Here is a 23,302-nt window from a genome sequence, read left to right on the forward strand (position 1 = left end):
AAATAAAAACTTCACAGTGTTCAAATATTCTTACATGTAATACTTTTAGAAAATCATTCTTTTCAGAGGAAGCCTACTTCTTCTGCAGACCTTTACTTCCTTCTGGTTCTCCATCAGGAACATGTTATCATTGTTTGTAGTGTCACAGACACAGTGGCACATTCTCCTCACCAGTCACTATCTTCACAAGCTTGTTAATTCAGATTTAATTTGTCCGTCATTCCTCGCCTTCTACCTGTTTGTACATATATGTAGTATACTTCAATCTTACCAATATTGCTATAATAACAACTATCAGGTTCCCTCTGCCTCCACATAGACATTGTATTTCCCTGTTTAGGTAGGATATTAAAGTTGTAATTATCTATCTATCTATCAACTTCTCTCTCTTCTCTCACTTCTGTCTGTCTGTCTATCTAGCTAGCTTACATTACCTCTCTGCTCCTTCCACTGACAACAGCAAGGAGGAAGAATATGTCTACAGTAATTCTTAAAGGGGTGGTTCACCCATATTCATTATTGGCCACATCGATATTATGTTGAGAAAAAATATTTCTCTCAAATACCTTGTGTTGCCAATAGTGCCTGTGAGTGGCGCTATTGTGGACCACTATACCCCATTACCTGACCCCTGGGCTCTGGGACCTCAGGGATCCGGTGATGTCATGTCAACTTCCTGTTCACTTGACATCACTGAGCCTGGCCCCAGTCTCCATGAGTGACTGATCTGTGGGCTAAGTTTCACCGCTCGTCACAGACCAGCATCACAGCGCCACATCTCCCTGCTCCCTCACTGCAGAGAGCTGCAAGCAGGAGACATGCTGGGCTGTGACGAGCGGTGAAACTCTGCCCACAGCCCAGTGACTCACGAAGAATTGGGCTGACTGCGATGATGTCAGGTGAACAGAAAGTTGACGTGAAATCACTGAATCCCTGAGGATCATGGCGCCCGGGGGTCAGGTGATAGAGAAGAGCGGTTCACAATAGCGCCGCTCACAAGCACTATTGGCAACACAAGATATTTGAGAGAAACATTGTTTCTCAACATAATATCATTGTAGCTAATAATGAATATGGGTGAACCACTTCTTTAATGTATTCTTTCAAGTGAATCGAGTCTGTAGTCTGCAGGTGTTCAATGGTACTAATCATAGATCACATTATTTTTAGTTATAAATTTAAAACTAAGGTGCATATCCTTTGAGGTTTTCTCTAAGAACCATGGCACAATAATGTATATATTACACATCCCTGAAGGTAAGAAATAGAGGTGAAAGAGTTCTGGTTTCTGCAAAACAAAAGTTGTGTAACTGTATTATTATTATTATAACTTTTTGGCCTTCTCTTGGGTAAATATAGTCATTTTTAGTGTTGGCACTAACATTTCACACAAAATAATCTCCAGTATTCAAAATCTATTTTTATTTGGAAAAAATTAGATATATATTGCATTGAGCTAAAAATTTCTTTAAACACTCATACAATAGATTAATCTATTCCTGCACTCTTAAAACCATCATATACTTAATATCAAAATATTTTTTACTGAATCTGCTTAGTGAAAAATATTATTTTTTTAATTTATACATTTATTTATGTAGAAATATACTATATAAGTTTACATTATAATTTTTACAATATAGTACATACTATTTATATTAAAGCTTTTAGCCTGAAATTGCAATGACCTAACTATGCAATATATTTTACCGCTACATTAAAAAATAATCTATGTTTCCTAACATAATAAAATAAGCTAAACAAATGACGGTTACACAATAAAGTGATTCTGTCAACTAAACATAATGAAAAGAAAAGCAAAATATTGTAAATGCTTGATACCCTCTCTCATGAGATGTGATGGATATCCTCTAGATGCTGGTATTCATGTGAAAAAAATATTTATCCTTGGCAAATTTATTTTATAAAATATTTCAAAAAGTAAATTCAAAAACATATAACATAAAATGAGACAAAAGTCAAAAATTCTGAACATATATTGGGTCAACAAGAACAATTGGTTCAAAGGCTAATTTGGCAGTATCACACCTCGATGAGCAATCCTGGGACAGGTTTGTGATTGCTACGTGTAGGTAAGAAAACCAATATTTGGGGGTTTAGGAACGTGAAGAATCCATGAAAAGAAAACATTCCCAATTATCTTGCAAGCCCCTCAAATATGTACTATGATCTTGTCTCTAGATGCTCTGTCCATCTGTGCAAATGATGGTACATATCATTACCCTGAATGGAACTGACAGTGCAGATTTATGACGTGCATTGAATTCAATCCACAACTGTTGAAATACAGCTGTTAATTCAGAGAAAGAGATATATCTCTGTCCCATCGTCAACTGTGTCGTCATCTATGGCTTTGAAAAGTACAGGAGAGAGAATTTCTTCCACTGTAGTTAAAAGCATCCAGATCTTCATGGAACCTATCAATAATACTATTTGCTTTTGTCTGGAAACATTGGGGTTCAGTGACACCGGATGTTCTAGATTTTCAGTTGTCCTTCCATTTCATATACTCAGGAGAAGGTGCAGCTCCAGTTCGCTTAGTTTTACATTTCTTTCCTTGGTGAACAGGCTGTAAATATTTTATTTAGGGAAATGGGTAAAAAAGCAAACAGTTTTTATGGAGGAAATTTCCGTTCATTGTGCTGTGCTAAGGAAGAGTCTCTTGTCTTATATATCCATTGCTTCACCCTGTAGGCATCAGAATGAAAAATGTAAATCTAAGAAACCTGTGGAGGAGCTGCTGTTCATAGTTGTTCTTCTTGCCTCTAGGTCCTGAAAAAGAAAAAAAAATTTATGAAGGTGACATACATATATAAATAATTTATAAGACTTTTATCAACATTTATATATATATATATATATATATACAGTATATATATATATATATACATATATATATTTATATTTAATAAAAATATATATCCATCCATCATCAATCAGTGTACACAAAGTACTGACTTGCTTCAAAGACTTATATGACAGCAAAAAAACAATAGTTAGCGATGTGCAAGCTGTAAAGTCCCTGTGGTGCGGTACTCAAATGAAACAAATCGGAATGCTCAGGTGTCTAGCTTTGACACGTGACGGATGCGTTCAGACCAACCAAAATCTGGACGCTCAATAAAAAATACAAAACAGTGCAACAGGTAGGGGGACACCGGGGGCACAATAACAAAGGTGGACCCTATCTCTAGTGAGTGGGGTAGATAGACACTTCCTGTATCTGACCCTGCGCTCAAACCAGGCCCTATACAGTTTCCTCAACTGTCGCCGAACAGGAACCTGAGACCCTAAGAAAAACACTGTAGTGGATCTGACTAGTGCATTGGCTGGTGACAGACGCTAGCTCCGCTGCTGCACTAATACACATAGGGAGAGGGAATACGAACAGGGAATTAAGAAGCAACATGGAGAGGATACAACTTCTGGAAAATCCACAGCAGCTTCCTTCCACCAGGGCGGCTTTCAGACAAATGGTTTGTATAGTCAGCAAAGCTTGCTGGGATACCTCGCTTTTTAAAGGGAACCAAACATCAGGATTTTCATGTATAAGGTGCAGCCAGTGGAGTACTGGCACTATCAGGCACATTATGTACATACCATTAGTGGGCAGCTCGGGTGTTTAGGCAGTGAAATCCAACTTTATAAAGTTTGAAAAATCAAGCACTTTTTGATTGACGTGTGCACCACTCTCCTAATGTCCGGGCGGGTTATGCACGTATATCCCCTCCCCGCCGCCGCCTGTTCCTCCCTCTCTCTAGTTGTTTTCAATTTCTCTCTTTAGAAACATGGCGCCAGAGTTGGCACCTGCGCATAGCGCTTATCTCCGGTGCCATGTTTCTGAAGCCCGCAGTAGCTAGTATTACCTGCAGCTATGATATCGTGCTGCCCCAGGACACCGTGCCAGCACAGCAGCTGCCTAGGACACTGGGACGCCACAGGAAAAAGCCGATAGCAGCCTGCCAGCGACATCGGGGGTCAGGTGAGGTAAGTTCACAATGGACTCACATGACCCCGTGACGGCAGTGCTGCGAGACCCGGTCACGGTGTCCTGGGGCGGCATGATATCGTAGCTGCAGGTAATACTAGCTACTTCAGAAACATGGCGCCGGAGATAAGTGCTATGCACAGGTGCCAACTCTGGCGCCATGTTTCTGAAGAGAGAAATTTGAATATAACCAGAGAGAGGGAGGAACAGGCGGCGGTGGGGCAGGGATACACATGCATAACCCGCCCGGACATTAAGAGAGTGGTGCACACGCCAATCAAAATGTGCTTGATTTTTCAAACTTTATAAAGTTAGATTTCACTGCCTAAACACCCGAGCTGCCCCTTGATGGTATGTACACACTGTGCCTCATAGTGCCAGTACTGCACTGGCTGTACCTTATACATAAAAAATAAAAATCCTGATGTTTGGTTCCCTTTAAGCTAAAGGGGGTGTGACTACTAAGCAGGTGCAGCTGACCTGAACTGCAGTAGAGCTGCAAACAAAGAAACTGGCAATAACTACTTCAGTGCCAAAGGAAATGAAATGGCATTTAAATGCAGATCACTATATAGAGATAAGTGGCTTCTGTCATCCAGCTGCTACTAGTTTCCAAAAACAAGGAGACAATCGTGACATCAGGTGTTTGTCTAGAGTAACGAGTATGATGGATGTCAATGGGAAATTGGCGCATTTTTCCACCAGACCCTCTCAGAATGTCTGGGAGGGCAATACAATTACTGAAGTAGATGAAGAAAGTGCTCAAACGGCATGGAAACAGCATGGTGAAGATGCCTGGACACATCTCTGACTCCCAGGTCACTGCTGGGGAAAATGTTGTCAAAGAATTATGCCACTTTTATGGTCTGACAAATAAAACATACACAATCAAGGATAATATTGGTTTTACAGGATAAAATGTTAGGAAATATTCCTTCCTGTATAATGATTTGCATATTAGGCAAAATAAAAAAGAAAATACCTCCTCCTCCCTTATGCTATGTTCACACACATAGCATTTTTGCTGCGTTTTACTACTTTTTCATTGCTTTCAATGGTGAATTCACCTCTAAATGTAATTTTAACATTTTGCTACCTTATCTGGGAATGTGGTGTGTGGGACAGGTCAGATACATTCTTTTTAGTTTATGAAGACAGGACTCTGAAACTCAGAAAGCCTATGCGGACAAAGCAAGAAAAGGCAAAAATTAAAAGGAAGGACTGTGATACACCATTTTTTAAATCTAAAGGAGGGTCTCATAGAAATTCTGCTAAAATTGTTAGGTAGTGGGATTCTTATGTGGGCATCACACGAGACGATCTATCCTGCGATATGTCGTCCGGGTCACGGTTTTCGTGACGCACATCCGGCATCATTTGCAATGTCGTTTCGTGTGACACCTCCGAGCGACGCTGAATGTTCACAAATCGGTTACAAATCGTGAGTCGTGTACACGTCGCTTATTTTTAGAAAATCGTTTATTCTTCTTTGCGCTAGTTGTTCATCGTACCCGGGACAGCACACATCGCTCCGTGTGACACCCCGGGAAGGTTGAACACAGCTTACCTGCGTCCTGCGGCATCCACCGGCTATGCGGAAGGAAGGAGGTGGGCGGGATGTTTACGTCCCACTCATATCCGCCCCTCCGCTTCTATTGGCCGGTGGCTGTGTGACGTCGCTGTGACGCCAAACGTCCCTCCCCCTTCAGGAAGAGGATGTTCACCACCCACAGCGAGTTCGCTCAGCAGGTAAGTACGTGTGACGGTGGTTTAACGACTTTGTGTGACACAGGCAGCAATTTGCCCGTGACGCACAAACGACGGGGGCGGGTACGATCGGTCATGCGATCGCACGATAGATCGTACTGTATGACGCCCGCATTACACTCATAAAGCCTATACACTTATGCGGGCGTCACACGGTACGATCTATTGTGCGATTGCATGAGCGATCGTACCAAAAACTGGCAGGGCCAATGCCCGCGGGTGTCAGCTATCATGTACAGCTGTCATCCGCGGCATTATTCTCTTATTTCTCAACGCTGTTTTCAAATGTCTGTGATTGATAAAAACCCTTAAAGACTGCCGATTTAAAATGTATTGGGGTTAAGTAACCCTTGAAATCATTGTTTTTGGCCACTCATAGTTCTGAATAAACAGGTGATGTCATGCCTATAACATGTTACTGTATGTGCATTGAATGTTGATTGTGCTGTGTAGACAAGCCATTAAATTACTGCCAATTTGCTTGCATTTATCCGATTGGTGATCATTTAGCAGCCACAATAATACTATGAAAATTCATCCTTAGTAAGTGAATGGTATAGATTTGTTAGTTTACTAGTTTTTATTAATCTCCAGCACACCAAATAAAGAAGACTGTACAAGACATAATACTACATACTGTGCATTTATTTATAGAGGCAGACATAAGACAATTATAATGGTTACTCCGCATTTGTCTTAAACACGCTATCAGCTAACGGAGCAACTGTGCACTGAAAATAATTGGATTTAAGATATCTCTTCCCTTGTCTATACTGTATTTAAAGATCACAAAGGTCTAAAGTTACTTAAACATCAACAGTTATCACATTTCTATAGTGAAATACTTGTCAAACTGTAAAACATTCTTTAGGAACAACTGTGGGTCAGGTTTTAGTTTAGTCTAACAGAAGTTATTCTTGTTCTAAATTTGCAATCACATAAACTGTAAAAATCCTAATTAACTACTCAAGTTTGTATCTGTTAGGCACCATGTCTCTGGGATATACCATAAATAACTGATTGGTGGTCATTTTTGGGAACTTCACTCATCAGGAGAGAAGGAGTTAGGTAATTAGCAAGCCTAAGAATAATTCAGCAAATTGAACTGGGTTGTATATTGGTTTGGAGCTTATGGAAGTAAAATATGACTAGTTAAAACTTTTTTTGAGGCACACACATTTTGAGCTGTTGACAGTCACCAGTAAAAGCCTGGATTAGAGCAGGCATATAGGCAAGGTGTTAACTTTGCATCATTTCGTGTCTTTCATGTGGCACTAACGGGTGTTTTTAGCCTGGTTTAATTTAATAAATAATTTAAAAAACTAGCATGGGGTCTCCAATAGTTTTGATAACCAGCCAGAGTAAAGCAGACAGCTGTGGGCTGGTATTATCAAGCTGGGATGGCCCATGAACTATTTGTCCCTTTCCAGTCTAAAAATAGCAGCCTATAGCCAATTTTGTGCAGCACATTATATTGGCTCTTCTTGATTGTCCTGGTGCATTGGAATTTGGGGTAACATATTTGTAGGTTGAGGTCAGCTCTGATTTGTCAGCTGGCATCAAGCCCAGGGGATTGTAATGGAGAGTCATCTATCAAACACCCACATTACTATCCTAGGAAGTGTAAAGTAGAAAAAAAAAAAACACACACCGGATAAAATATTTTATTTGAATATAGCCTCCCCTAATTCATCGATATATTTTAAAAAAAAACCCATGAAGATCTAACATAATCCATTGTGTAGTTGTCCACCGAATCCATACTCCAACCTATGAAGCCTAGTTCACTAAGTTACTGATATCACCGCATGTGAGAAATTCCAGGTCTGAATTTACAGACCCAGAATTTCTCACACGCAGTGACATTACTGAGTTACTGACTTCACCCCAAGTGAGAACTTCCAAGTCTGATGTTGACCAGGAGTTACAAATGGAACATTGTTCTCTGAATGATGTTCCATAGGTTGTAGTATGGATTTGGGGGACATCATGGGACCACTATATAATGAATTACATTGGATCTTCATTTTTTTAAATAAATTGGTGAACAAGGGTAAACTATGTTTTCCTGTGTGTGTGCTTTTTAACTTTACACTTATTGGGTTAGTAATGCATTTTGCAAAAGACCTCATGACAATAAAGATCATTATTTAGTGCCTAGAGTAAGTATTATATTTACAATTGCAAGAAAATGTAGGTGAACCCTTTGGAAATAGTTACATCTCTGCATTGATTATGAACAAAGTGTGGTATTTGTTCTTTTATTTATGTCACATTTTTAGACAAACACAAGCTAACTAAAATAATAACACACAAACATTTGTACTGCTCTTCTCTATTATTCAGCACATTGGCCCTAATTCATCAAGACCAACATGAACAATGTTGGTCTTAATGAGGGAGCATGTTGGAGTCAGACGCTGATTTATTTATAGGTGCTTGACTCTTAATGAATCTGGAGCATCTGATAAGTGGTGAGTGGAGCTAGAAGCACTAGATCTAGTAGAACTAAATGTGCCGATAACACAAGAAAAGTAGAGATATGTAAGCAATTTGGTATCTTTTGTAGAAATTCTTAATGTTTTTTTTCTTAATGCAATTTCAATGTTGAGAAGGATTGTGGATAGTAGCTAGATAGCAGTCTGGAGCAGCTGAACAGATAGCAGAACCAGATAGAAAGTATGGCTTGAGTTCAGGAAATCACTTGATAGCAATGTAGACTTTTACCTGAGTACTAAGCCATAGCACAGGCACTTTACTTTGCCTTAAAAGACTGGGGATTATGACTAGAGATGAGCGAACAGGACAAGGGTCAATCCAGTTTGGAATCGCCAAGCTCGCTTGTGTTCACCAAATGGTTACACTAACCTGACAAAACCCATTGAATTCAATTGAAGGCAAAAGAAAAGGCATAGGCAACACTTTTAGGGGGGCCAAAAGCTACCAAATCATCTAAACCTCCTTTACAGTGTAGCCACACTGTTGTGGCACAGCCATTAACTTCCTAGACTATTTACATAAGAAATATTGGATGAGTGACAGGAGCAGGCCTCTTGCTTTGAGAATCCTACATAACAGATAACACACAACTTGGAGATGCATCCTGGGGTCTCCATACTGTCAAATACTAGAGGCAGACAGCAGGACAGCAGCATCAATTGGCCCACAGTACCCATAGTGTCTTAGCACTGCAGTCAAGTTTGGGCCATGCTCCACACAGGGTCTGTCCCGGCATTTACAGCTTAGAAATCAAGAGGTGGATGAGTGACAAGAGAAGGCATCTTGCTCTGAGAATCCTGCATTACAGAGAACAAAAATTTGGAGACCCATCTTGGAGTCTCCACATTTCCGAAAATTGGAAGCAGACAGCAGGACAGTAGCATCAATTGGCCCACAGTACCCATGGTGTCTTAATGCTGTAGTCAGGTATGGGTCATGCACCATACAGGGACTGGCCCAGCATTTACAGCTTTCATATCAAGAGGTGGATGAGTGAAAGGAGTAGGCTGCAATTACAGACAACACACAACTTGGAGACCCATCTTGGAGTCTCCATATTTCCCAAAATTAGGGGTAGACACAAGAACAGTTTCATCAATTTCCCCAGAGTACCCATAGCGTCTTTTCACAGCAGTCTGGCATGGGACATGCACCACACTGGGTGTGGCCCAGCATTTACATTTTTCAAGTCAAGAGGTGGATGAGTGACAGGAGTAGGCATCTTGCTCTGAGAACCCTGCCATTACAGACATCACACAAGTTGGAGACCCATCTTGGAATCTCCACATTTCGAAAAATTAGGAGCAAACACATGACAATTTTATTCCAGAGTACCCATAATGTCTTTTCACAGCAGTCTGGCGTGGTCCATGTTTCACAGAGGGTGTGGCCCAGCATTTACATTTTTAAAATCAAGAGGTAAGTGGATGAGTGACAGATGTAGGCATCTTGCTCTGAGACCTCTGCCACTGCAGACAAGACACAACTTGGAGACGAAACTAGGAGTCTCCATATTTACAAAAATTAGGGGCATACACCAGGACAGTTTCATAAATTGTCTTAGAGTATCCATAGTGTATTTTCCCAGCAGTCTGGCATGGGCCATGCACCACACATGGTGTGGCTCAGCATTTACATTTTTCAAACCATGAGGTAGGTGGATAAGCGACAGGTGTAGGCATCTGTCTCTCAGACCCCTGCCACTACAGGCAGCACACAACAAAGAGACCCAGATAAGAGTCTCCATTTTACATTTTTTTGGCTTGTTGTGACTCAGGAAAACGCAAAAGGAGGAGGAATAGAATGAATAGTAGGTGCTTTATACATAACAAAAAGCCAAGGTGTAAAAGTAACAGCGGTGGACACACCACTTGACTGTTGCATCACCAAAGCAATTGTTAGTAACATCAGCAGCAGTAGCAACAAATGTATCACAGACTGCAATAATGAAATATCAATGCAACACACTGAAAAGTACAATATTGCCTAGTCTGCACAGTCTGCAACTGAGGTGGAAAAGTCATTGGAGATCCATGATATGTTCAGGGGACATCCGAATGTGCTTATCCATCAAGACATCACCAGAGTGCTTAAGACATGTTCTGAGAGAACGCTGGCTGCCGCGCATGACAAAACCTCCATGGCGTGACTGGTAAGCTCAGGCCACTCTTCCATTTTTGAAGCCCAAAATGCAAAAGGGTCCGACCCACCCCTAATGGCACTGATATTGAGCTACAGATACTCCTGCACCATCTTGTCCAGTTGTTCACTATGTGTCAGACTTGTACTCTGTTCTGCTGGTGCATGGGATGGTGTAACAAATGTGTTCCACAAGTTGCAGAAATAGCTTCTGCCATGTAAACTGTTGCTGCTGCTAATGTTTCTGCATTGACGACTCAACGTTCACCGGTGTTTGACGTGAAGAACTGTGATGCACACTGGGTTCCTCACTGCTGGCTTGGAGAAAAGCACTCTTCAGATTGTGTACAAGCTTGTTTCCATACTCCATCATACACACGTCCCTTTCCAGGGGAAAAGCATCTAGCAAAATGTATTCTTTTTCTGTGGATCTAACAGAGTGGCAACCCAGCAGTCAGCACTATTTCTAATCCTAACAATTCTGGAATCATGTTGCAGATAGTTCCGCAAGAAGGCGCTCATGCTTTCGTGAGATCCAAATTCAAGGTGTGATGGTGGTGGGGAAACACTGAAACTTACTTCCTCCATCCTCCCCGACCAATCACGGACAACGGAGAGGTGATCAATATATTCTTCATCCCCTGACTGTTGCGTGCCCATCACATCTTCCTCCTAGTCCCCCTCCATTTCTTCCTGGGCTTCTACACTTCCACTAACAGTTTATTTGGTACCATGAGCCCACTTTGATCGCTGTAATCCAACCTCCCTTGCCACCCACCTGTGCGACTACAGTCTGAGCCTTATAGATATTGGTATCCCTTCTGCATCCTCCTCTGCTTCCTCCTCTTCCTCTGGGACCACCACATTCTCCCACAGACTATTCAAAGTTTGCTCCAGCATATAGATGATCAGAATAGTGATTGTGATGACAGCATCATCAGCACTAACCATCTTAGTAGCCATTTTGAAACTCTGCAGAAGGATGCAGAGATCTTTCATCTGTTCCCACTCCACAAGCGTAATTTACCCCACGACCATATAGTGTTGGCTCAGTGTACACCTCATAACATACTGCCCCTGCTACAGTCCGTGCAACATGTGCAGAATGGAATTCGACTGCGTCGATACATCGCAAACTATTTGAAAAAGAGAAAAGCTCATCACTTTTGCGATGAATCCCCAGATGCGCGGACTAACGTGGCTGACATCCATGATCATAATGCAAGGGTAGAGGTAGAAATTCTTCATTTCTTTATCAGTCTATAAAATTCCATATAAAAAATGTAATATTTGGGGCACCAGCCCTGAGTGACGCGTTTCGGACATAGTTCTTACTCATAGGCATATTAACATTAAACAAAAGGAACAATAATAGTCGAAGAATACCGGAAAACAAACATTCATCTTCTAAAATGTTACTATTTTTTGGTAATAGAAAACATAATTTGAAATATTGAGTAGATAGTAAGATTTATAATATTTAAAAATCTTTTTTTGTAATTCTGTTGAGATTATAATGTTTTTGTTGTATTGATAATATTTTGTCGGGAGAATGAAATTTTGCCACTGTAATGCTGTTTGTAACTGAGAGTTTTTCAACACTGTAATTACTATATGGCCTGTATATAGAGGAGAATATGAGATTCCTCTTTTTTAAACATGTGTAATGCTTTGTACTAAATATGTTTCATTGGATTTTTGTTTTCTGGTGTTCTTGGGCTATTTATTGTTCTTGTTATCTCATGTTAATATGCTCATGAGTAAGGACTATGACCGAAATGAATGAGGTGGGGCTGGTGCCCGGTATTTGAAATTATTATTTGGAATTTTAAAGAATGAATAAAGAATACATTTTAGAGGTATGGCATGCTGGAATTCTACTTCATCCCTTGCACATCACCTTTTAACTAGTAGGCCAAAGGACCTCTGTAGCGATGTAAGTTGAAAAGCCACAGGGTCCGAACATCGAAAGTGAGCACACAGCACCTCAGCCTTATGCAGCAGCTCTTGTAGGCCCGGATAGTGGCCTAGAAATTGATTTACACCCGTATTGAGGACGTGAGACATGCAAGGCTTGTGTGTGAGATTGCCCTAGTGTAGCGCCGCCACCAGGTTCACACCACTATCACACACAGCTCCAGGTTCAGTGGAGACAGCCATTGCTGAAACTCGGCCTGGATAGCTGTGCACAACTCTGCAGCTGTGAGTTCTCCCATGGACTTTAATTTCAATACTGCCTGATTGCTATCAGCCCTGGCAGCGCTGTATGGAGGTGGGGGGGATTCTCTCTGGACTGTTGGAACATGTGTTACATTAAGGAAGAGATTGAGGGTGCAGGAGTAGACTGTAGAGGAGGTTGAGGCGGCAGAATTAGTAGAGGTGATAGATATAGAGGTTTGCCCCTTGAGGATTTCAAGACTTGTGGAGTAGCCCCTTGCCTGCCTACCCCCACAGCCACCAGAGTTACCCAGTGGCTAGTCAATGAGATGTAACACCCCTGGCCATGCTTGCTCGTCCAGTTGTCAGGGATAAAATGTACTCTGTCAGACACAGAGTTTATCAAGAAACAGGGGATGTTGTCTGTGACATGCTGATGTAGCACAGGCACAGCCTTAGCATAGGGTGTAAACGAAAAACTGGTGGATTGTGAGGGATTTGTAGGCAGAGGTGTTATGGTGGATTGGGAAACATGTGATATGCTCAGTATCTCAGACAGATAAAAAACACCAAGAATGTACACTTCCATAACAGCTGATGGGCTTTCACTCACAAGTGGAGTCGCTGTTTACAAACTTGGCAGATGACGAAAGTTTGGTTATCCTTTGCGGTCTCAAAAAAAGCCTAGGCTGGCCACACCTCCCGGGAACTGTAGACCCCTGACCAGTGCTGGCCATAACCAGAGATGTGGCTGAAGATGCAGTGCTTGTTGTAGTTGCATCACTATGTGTTTGTGCGGGAATCAGCAATATAATTTCTTCGTCTTCCTCTATCTCATCCACCTCCTCTGCTGAGCTACTCAGCTGTTTGCCTCTGGGTTCCCACCACATGGAATCTTCAACCTCTTCCTCTCTGTCATCTCACTCATCACCCTGTCAGTCACCCCCCCTCTTTTTCCTGCCCTGACACCACAGTACAGTACGCATGTGCCTCAGATATCTGAGTCTTATCATCATCATATTCCCTCCTAGTGCTTAACATTTGGGGATGAGGGTCTGGATTCTGCTCAGAGCCTGCTTCGTCCAACCCTGGATCCAACTAGCAATGATTTTGGGCATCAGTGCAAATAATTCCTACTCACTCATCTATGGTTCTCCACAGTTAGTTGGGCAGTTGGAGAGTTGTGACGCAGGAGAAAACAAAGGTAATTGGGGCACCACTTCTGAGGACTGTACTGTGTGTGACGATGAGGAAGAAGAGGAGAAGCCACTTGTTACAGTGCTTGCCATCCACTGTAGCACATGCTATTTCTGGCCCTCATCTACAAGTCGTGCAGTTGTGCGACTGCCAAAAAAAGAGTTTAGTAGCCTGTCCAGTAACAGAAGTTGTCAGTTGTCTTTGGCTAGGACAAGCCAATGCTAGTTCAGAAAATTTAGCACCTACCCCATGTACACCACGTACACCTCGAACACACTTATTCCCCCTTCCACCATGGCCTAGGGATTTCCCATGTATGTTTTATATGACGTTTCCCTTTTTTAAGCAGCTGTTTCACAATCCTAGTTCCACACCTGTCAGTCACGTATCACTAAATTAACAATCATTATTTAGATGATTAAATTACAATTTTTACATGGAGCACAGACTTTGCAGTATTTGGATGCAGAAGTAGCAATTTGGAGCTGGAACACAGATGTGGCCCTAGTTAGAATCTCAAATTGCAATTTGGAGCAGAAACACAGATTTCGCTCTATTTAGGTGCAAAAATCGCAATTTGGAGCTGGAATCCAGATATGGCCCTATTTAGATGCACAAATCACAATTTGGAGCTGGAGCACACAATTAACTATCACTAGATGATGAAATGCTGATTTGTGACACACAACACTCCCCACAGTGCACTTCCCTATTCTACACTATCACCCTATGTCCTAACTATCTCAACTACCTATGATTAAATCCCTAGCTATGTCAACTGTGTAGCAGCAGTGGCAGCAGCACTTCCCTAAGCTTTAACAATCACAAAATGGCGCAGACGCCTCACATCCACATTTTATATGCAAAAGGACATGTGACTTAGCCAGCTAATGATACAGTTCCTTGTGTCTGAACGTTGTGGATGTTTTCTGCGCCCTAACTGGCTGCAGGAACATCCATGCACAACATTAAGAAAAAATAAACAATAATATATAATAGTAAATATCTGCTGCTCCTTTGACCTCTCCCCACCCTTATCAAACATATCCCCTTGCTCATCATACATCACCACTACAACAGCCAAACTGATAGTAAAGTATTAGAAAAGCTGTAAACAGTTACCAAACAAAACAGAACTTTGCTGACCTTTCGGACTAATGTTCGGATATCCGAACCCGATTCGGTGCTGCCAAGGATCGTACGAATTTGAAATTGATGAACCTTTACTGATCAAGATTGCTCATCTATAATTATGATGTTAGAGGTGTTTCATGGGTTACAATAGTAACAATTTTCAGACTACCACAAAAGAAGCTGGGACCGTTTATAGTGAAAAATGCCAACACTGGAGTCAGGACCGGAGAGTAACATTTTCCTCTAAACATGGGACTGTTTATTTGTCTTATCTGTCGGTACAACATTTTTCCAGAAACATTATAGAATATTCAAGTGGTCTAGTGCAAATTTAGGGTGGGCAGCAATTATTTTTTGGACATTGTTGGCATTCTTTCTAGTGTCCTGGCAGGGTTTTCAGTAGGAGTCTCAAATGTAGCCTCACAGGAGAGTGGAGTTGCACTCCCTCCTCACAGTGTCCATCCCCCTGCTGGAACAGGACATCACCAGGTGCGAGGTTGAAGATAGTTTCTAGTTTCTTGAATCGCCACCCACTAAGGATGTCCTGGATTCTTGATGGTGGATACTGTGGCCAGTGTTAGTGGAGCACTGGCATGTTACTCATCCCTCTGCAGCCACTTCCATTGCTTGTGTTAAAGACCTTAGCTGAGGGCAGTGATAGATATAACAGCATTGCCCCACATCCAGTAGCACCAACCTCAAATGAAGCATCATCATGGGGCAGCACTACTTTCCCTTAGTTCTCCTATTACCGACCTCAAATTAAGTGGCAAAAGGGCACAGTGCTAGAAGTAGAGTGACACCAGCGCCTCCTCCTTATTACGCTTCATTTGGTTGGTGGTAGAGGCTATGATGCAGCGCTGGTGTCACTCACTGCATCTATCACCGCCCTCAGCCAACTTCTTTCACACAAGCAATGGAAATGACCACAGAGAGATGAATAGCATGCAAGCTTTCCACTAACCTTGGCCACAGTGTTCATTATCCAGAATCCAGAACATCCTCAGTCCAATTATGGCTGAGGAAAAACACGCAGATCTGAGCTGCAGCATTGTCTTACATGGGGCCTAGTGCAATGCGAGATTTTCTCACACTGCACTCATGTGAGTCATACTCAAGTGTGACTCCAGCCTAATTGTCAACCTTGTGTAATGTGCGGGCACTAGTTGAAAGCACCATTTCAACATTTTATTATGTTGCTGTGGTGGTGCTTTAAATGTAAGACCCTATCCCTGTCTTATACTCACCTGTCGTCTTCATCTGTTTCCAGGGTTGCTCCCGTCAAACTAGGGATTGTGACCAGCCAACAGCTCCAGTGTTTTATGGAACGATTAGAGATAAAAAATCAATAAAACTCTTTAAGAGCCTTGTTCTGGCTAATGTTGCATTGAGCAATTGTAAAGGAACTTCTGACGTCTGGCTTTTCAGACATTATGAGTAGAGTTGAGCGCGGTTCGTGGTTCGTGGTTCTCCAGTTCGCGGCTCGAGTGATTTTGGGGCATGTTCTAGATCGAACTAGAACTCGAGCTTTTTGCAAAAGCTCGGTAGTTCTAGAAACGTTCGAGAACGGTTCTAGCAGCCAAAAAACAGCTAAATCATAGCTTGGTTTCTGCTGTAATAGTGTAAGTCACTCTGTGAATCAAACTATTATCACATTTCAGTGTATAGTGTGCGTGAACAGCGCCTTCAGATCACTGCTGTTTCTATAATGGCGATCGCCATTGTTTTTTTTTTTTTTCTTGTCTTCCTTCCCTAAGTGCGCGCGTCTTGTGGGGCGGGCCAGCATGTCAGCCAATCCCAGACACACACACAGCTAAGTGGACTTTGAGCCAGAGAAGCAACGGCATGTGTGATAGGATCTGCATGTCACATGTCCCTGCATTATAAAACCGGACATTTTCTTCACGGACGCCATTATCTGCCTTCTGCGTCTTTGGTGTCAGACATCACTGTCGCAGCTCCGTCTTCCTGAGTCCTATAGCCGATACAGCTGTATGCGCTGCATACACAGCGTTAGACAGCTTAGGGAGAGCACTTTATAGCAGTCCTTTTAAGGGCTCCAACCGGCAGGGTCAGAGAGCCATAGGTGACAGGTCCTGCAAACAGCAACAGCGTCTGTGTAGCCCAGGTCAGGGATTTCCTACCTGCATTTCACCATTAGGAGGGAATAGAAAGGCAGGCTTCCATTCCTCTACCCAGAGCACCACAATCCTGCCACTGTACCCTCTTGTCCTCTGCACACTCCAACTGATAACTAAGCCATTATACTAGCAAACACTCAGTGTACCTAGTGGCATCCTATACGTGGCTATTGGACTTTGCTATAGTCCCACTAGTGCAAAGACATTTGCAGAGCGCGTCTGCCTGCATTGCACACTACAACTCATTCTAACCAAGCCATTATACTAGCAAACACTCAGTGTACCTAGTGGCATCCTATACGTGGCTATTGGACTTTGCTATAGTCCCACTAGTGCAAAGACATTTGCAGAGCGCGTCTGCCTGCATTGCACACTACAACTCATTCTAACCAAGCCATTATACTAGCAAACACTCAGTGTACCTAGTGGCATCCTATACGTGGCTATTGGACTTTGCTATAGTCCCACTAGTGCAAAGACATTTGCAGAGCGCGTCTGCCTGCATTGCACACTCCAACTCATTAAAACCAAGCCATTATACTAGCAAACACTCAGTGTACCTAGTGGCATCCTATACGTGGCTATTGGACTTTGCTATAGTCCCACTAGTGCAAAGACATTTGCATAGCGCGTCTGCCGGCATTGCACACTCAAACTCATTTTAACTAAGCCATTATACTAGCAAACACTCAGTGTACCTAGTGGCATCCTATACGTGGCTATTGGACTTTGCTATAGTCCCACTAGTGCAAAGACATTAGCAGAGCACATCTGCCTGCATTGCACACTACAACTCATTCTAACCAAGCCATTATACTAGCAAACACTCAGTGTACCTAGTGGCATCCTATACGTGGCTATTGGACTTTGCTATAGTCCCACTAGTGCAAAGACATTTGCATAGCGCGTCTGCCTGCATTGCACACTCAAACTCATTTTAACTAAGCCATTATACTAGCAAACACTCAGTGTACCTAGTGGCATCCTATACGTGGCTATTGGACTTTGCTATAGTCCCACTAGTGCAAAGACATTAGCAGAGCACATCTGCCTGCATTGCACACTACAACTCATTCTAACCAAGCCATTATACTAGCAAACACTCAGTGTACCTAGTGGCATCCTATACGTGGCTATTGGACTTTGCTATAGTCCCACTAGTGCAAAGACATTAGCAGAGCACATCTGCCTGCATTGCACACTACAACTCATTCTAACCAAGCCATTATACTAGCAAACACTCAGTGTACCTAGTGGCATCCTATACGTGGCTATTGGACTTTGCTATAGTCCCACTAGTGCAAAGACATTTGCAGAGCGCGTCTGCCTGCATTGCACACTCCAACTCATTAAAACCAAGCCATTATACTAGCAAACACTCAGTGTACCTAGTGGCATCCTATACGTGGCTATTGGACTTTGCTATAGTCCCACTAGTGCAAAGACATTTGCATAGCGCGTCTGCCTGCATTGCACACTCAAACTCATTTTAACTAAGCCATTATACTAGCAAACACTCAGTGTACCTAGTGGCATCCTATACGTGGCTATTGGACTTTGCTATAGTCCCACTAGTGCAAAGACATTTGCATAGCGCGTCTGCCTGCATTGCACACTCAAACTCATTTTAACTAAGCCATTATACTAGCAAACACTCAGTGTACCTAGTGGCATCCTATACGTGGCTATTGGACTTTGCTATAGTCCCACTAGTGCAAAGATATTAGCAGAGCACATCTGCCTGCATTGCACACTCCAACTTTTTTAAACTAAGCAATTTTACTAGCAAACACTCAGTGTACCTAGTGGCATCCTAAACGTGGCTATTGGACTTTGCTATAGTCCCACTAGTGCAAAGACATTTGCAGAGCACGTCTGCCTGCATTGCACACTACAACTCATTGTTACTAAGCCATTATACTAGCAAACACTCAGTGTACCTAGTTGTATCCTAAACGTGGCTATTGTACTTTTGTCTATTCACAGTATTGGAACGATATTTGCAGCACGTCTGCCTGCATTGCACACTCTAACTTTTTTAAACTCAGCCATTTATAGTAGCAAACACTCAGTGTACCTAGTTGTATCCTAAACGTGGCTATTGTACTTTTGTCAATTCACAGTATTGGAACGTTATTTGCAGCACGTCTGCCTGCATTGCACACTCAAACTTTTTTAAACTCAGCCATTATACTAGCAAACACTCACTGTACCTAGTTGTATCCTAAACGTGGCTATTGTACTTTTGTCAATTCACAGTATTGGAACGTTATTTGCAGCACGTCTGCCTGCATTGCACACTCAAACTTTTTTAAACTCAGCCATTTATAGTAGCAAACACTCAGTGTACCTAGTTGTATCCTAAACGTGGCTATTGTACTTTTGTCTATTCACAGTATTGGAACGTTATTTGCAGCACGTCTGCCTGCATTGCACACTCTAACTTTTTTAAACTCAGCCATTATACTAGCAAACACTCAGTGTACCTAGTTGTATCCTAAACGTGGCTATTGGACTTTGCTATAGTCCCACTAGTGCAAAGACATTTGCAGAGCACGTCTGCCTGCATTGCACACTACAACTCATTGTTACTAAGCCATTATACTAGCAAACACTCAGTGTACCTAGTTGTATCCTAAACGTGGCTATTGTACTTTTGTCTATTCACAGTATTGGAACGATATTTGCAGCACGTCTGCCTGCATTGCACACTCTAACTTTTTTAAACTCAGCCATTTATAGTAGCAAACACTCAGTGTACCTAGTTGTATCCTAAACGTGGCTATTGTACTTTTGTCAATTCACAGTATTGGAACGTTATTTGCAGCACGTCTGCCTGCATTGCACACTCAAACTTTTTTAAACTCAGCCATTTATAGTAGCAAACACTCAGTGTACCTAGTTGTATCCTAAACGTGGCTATTGTACTTTTGTCTATTCACAGTATTGGAACGTTATTTGCAGCACGTCTGCCTGCATTGCACACTCTAACTTTTTTAAACTCAGCCATTATACTAGCAAACACTCAGTGTACCTAGTTGTATCCTAAACGTGGCTATTTTACTTTTGTCTATTCACAGTATTGGAACGATATTTGCAGCACGTCTGCCTGCATTGCACACTCTAACTTTTTTAAACTCAGCCATTATACTAGCAAACACTCACTGTACCTAGTTGTATCCTAAACGTGGCTATTGTACTTTTGTCAATTCACAGTATTGGAACGTTATTTGCAGCACGTCTGCCTGCATTGCACACTCAAACTTTTTTAAACTCAGCCATTATACTAGCAAACACTCACTGTACCTAGTTGTATCCTAAACGTGGCTATTGTACTTTTGTCAATTCACAGTATTGGAACGTTATTTGCAGCACGTCTGCCTGCATTGCACACTCTAACTTTTTTAAACTCAGCCATTTATAGTAGCAAACACTCAGTGTACCTAGTTGTATCCTAAACGTGGCTATTGTACTTTTGTCAATTCACAGTATTGGAACGTTATTTGCAGCACGTCTGCCTGCATTGCACACTCAAACTTTTTTAAACTCAGCCATTTATAGTAGCAAACACTCACTGTACCTAGTTGTATCCTAAACGTGGCTATTGTACTTTTGTCAATTCACAGTATTGGAACGTTATTTGCAGCACGTCTGCCTGCATTGCACACTCTAACTTTTTTAAACTCAGCCATTATACTAGCAAACACTCACTGTACCTAGTTGTATCCTAAACGTGGCTATTGTACTTTTGTCAATTCACAGTATTGGAACGTTATTTGCAGCACGTCTGCCTGCATTGCACACTCAAACTTTTTTAAACTCAGCCATTTATAGTAGCAAACACTCAGTGTACCTAGTTGTATCCTAAACGTGGCTATTGTACTTTTGTCAATTCACAGTATTGGAACGTTATTTGCAGCACGTCTGCCTGCATTGCACACTCAAACTTTTTTAAACTCAGCCATTTATAGTAGCAAACACTCAGTGTACCTAGTTGTATCCTAAACGTGGCTATTGTACTTTTGTCAATTCACAGTATTGGAACGTTATTTGCAGCACGTCTGCCTGCATTGCACACTCAAACTTTTTTAAACTCAGCCATTTATAGTAGCAAACACTCAGTGTACCTAGTTGTATCCTAAACGTGGCTATTGTACTTTTGTCTATTCACACTACTGCAAATCTATGTGCAGCACCTCTGCATGACAACCTCGTGCTCTGTTTTTAATAAGCTATAATGATAGCACAAAATACTGCCATTTTGTGGCATCATAGAACTGGCTGTTGTATTCCATTAGTGCCCCACTGGTGACAAGCTATTTCTAGCACCTCTACATCACACCCTCATGCACATTTAGCTACGCTAATGTTATAGCAAACTCATGGAATTCATTGCTGCATTTCATAATTCGGAGGGATATAAAGTCAGGCTTCCTTTAGCTTTTCCTTCTGTTCATAGACAGCATCTCCAAGACAAATTTCCCCTCCACGTCTAAGTGTGGAGAGGCAGCTAGTGCGCATGCGTGTGCCGATGTACCCCAGCTGCAGCATAATTACAGTGTTTCGCCTAGTGAGTATGCTCAGCCTGACTGTGCCATTCCTGACGCTAAGTCTTCATTTCGGGATACAGCGCATGCTCCCACACTAAGTGTGAAAAGCCTCTTTGCACAGGTGCTTGCATTCTGTGCCGGGTCTAAGTCCTGTTTTGTGCCTAGACACCATGCTAAAGCTGATAGTCTTTTTTCAGAGACTGTATTTCATGCTACTGAGCATGCTCAGGCACTTCCTGCATCAGAGACTAGGTCCGGTAATGAACTCTTTGGCCCTGGCCCTGATGTGGGGGTCCCATATAGACCACAGGGCATCAGGTGTCCTCCCAAATGGCTTGCAGAGGCCCACACCTATGACTTGTCACCGCATTATTGATGGTCAGACGATGACTGGTGAGGTGTTTGGGTCATGGCAGCCATGAGGTCATCATTGAAGTTGCGTTTCCAAATAGGACGCTAGTTATGCCACTCATGACGTGTCACTCTGCTTTTGTCTCCAGGAGGTGCATTGTGGTTCACCCAGGTTTGGGGCGGACCCAGGTTATAAAAGGGGCTGGAGCCAACAAGGAGGTGCGCAGTCTTCTATTATGCTCCGAAAGAGCACACCTCCATGTGTTGAACCCATTGCGGCTTTAGGCCAGAGGTAGGCAGGGATAGGGTGGTGGATGCAGGCCACCACCACAGTTGGTAACGCAGAACGGTTAAGACCAGCTCCTGTCCTAACAGTCCTGCTTGTGCAGCCCAGTGGCATTAACAGGCCTGCTGCTGCTGATGCGCCTGCTGTCCACAGGTGTGGCCCCTACGCACACGGTCAGCGTACTCAATGGCCCCTGTGTTGTTAACAGGGAGTTCCTGGGCTGGGTGGGCATGTGGACCCTGTGACGCTAACAGGGCTCACAGTCTCCAGATCCGAATGGCGTCTAACTCGGTTCAGGCTACTATTAGTTTCATAGCCACACAGCTCTGTATCCTCCACCAAACCTTCAAGTTGCCAACCTCTCCTTTTCCAACTGGGAGCACGGTGGACACTGACTGCTGAAGGTGATATATACCTTTCTCTTTCTTTTCTTATTAATTTTTGTTATATAGCGGTCACAGATTATATACCACTTTATCCAAATCTGCCAGTCCCACTGTAACAGATGTTGTTTCTTCAGCAAATGTTACAGTTGTTTAACCACCAAATCCACGGACCAAAATTTTTTTCCCCTTTCCAACACACCTGTTCCCCTTTCCAACAGCATCTGTCCTTTTTCAACTCATTTTGGGATATGACCAAAAGTGCAACTGTGCAGGGACACCGTACTCAACGCCATCTCAGCACAGCAGCCATCCCTCGGTCCCTCCGATGTGGACAAGTAAAAGACCATTTCCTCCTATCCATGACAAAGTGTTGAGATTCACTCTGTGCAGCACTGGTGTTTAGTGGAAAAGTAGATCTAAGATTGCGTACCACATTCTGCAGATACTCCTGTATACGTGCGTCTATTTCTATGGCAGGAATTAGTTCGCCAAATTTTGTCTTGTACCGGGGATCTAACAGTGTGGCAACCCAGTATTCAGGATTACTTCAAATTCATACAATCCGAGGGTCATGTAGGTAGTGCAGCAAGAAGGCGCTCATGTGTCTTGTGCATCCAGGAGGACCAAGTCCTTGGTGTGTTGGTGGCAGAGAGGTGAGAATCGTGCATCCTTCCTCTGCCCTCTAC

The 23,302-nt window shown here is 42.5% G+C and overlaps 1 protein-coding gene across 4 annotated transcripts in view; it reads right to left on the reverse strand.

Annotated features, from left to right (window-relative positions):
• Window positions 1–1,652: 1,652 nt before the first annotated feature.
• PRR16 (proline rich 16) overlaps window positions 1,653–23,302 on the reverse strand; it is a 584,382-nt gene continuing 562,732 nt past the window's right edge. For 3 of the 4 annotated variants that reach the window (XM_075341878.1, XM_075341880.1, XM_075341881.1), the window contains one exon: window positions 1,654–2,793. The gene's annotated coding sequence lies outside the window, so the exon portion shown is untranslated. Of the gene's footprint in view, window positions 2,794–23,302 lie in introns of all 4 variants that reach the window. The other variant, XM_075341879.1, reaches the window with a different exon arrangement.

The sequence above is a fragment of the Anomaloglossus baeobatrachus genome, chromosome 1 (genome assembly GCF_048569485.1).
Source record: "Anomaloglossus baeobatrachus isolate aAnoBae1 chromosome 1, aAnoBae1.hap1, whole genome shotgun sequence".
Taxonomy (NCBI): Eukaryota; Metazoa; Chordata; class Amphibia; order Anura; family Aromobatidae; genus Anomaloglossus; species Anomaloglossus baeobatrachus.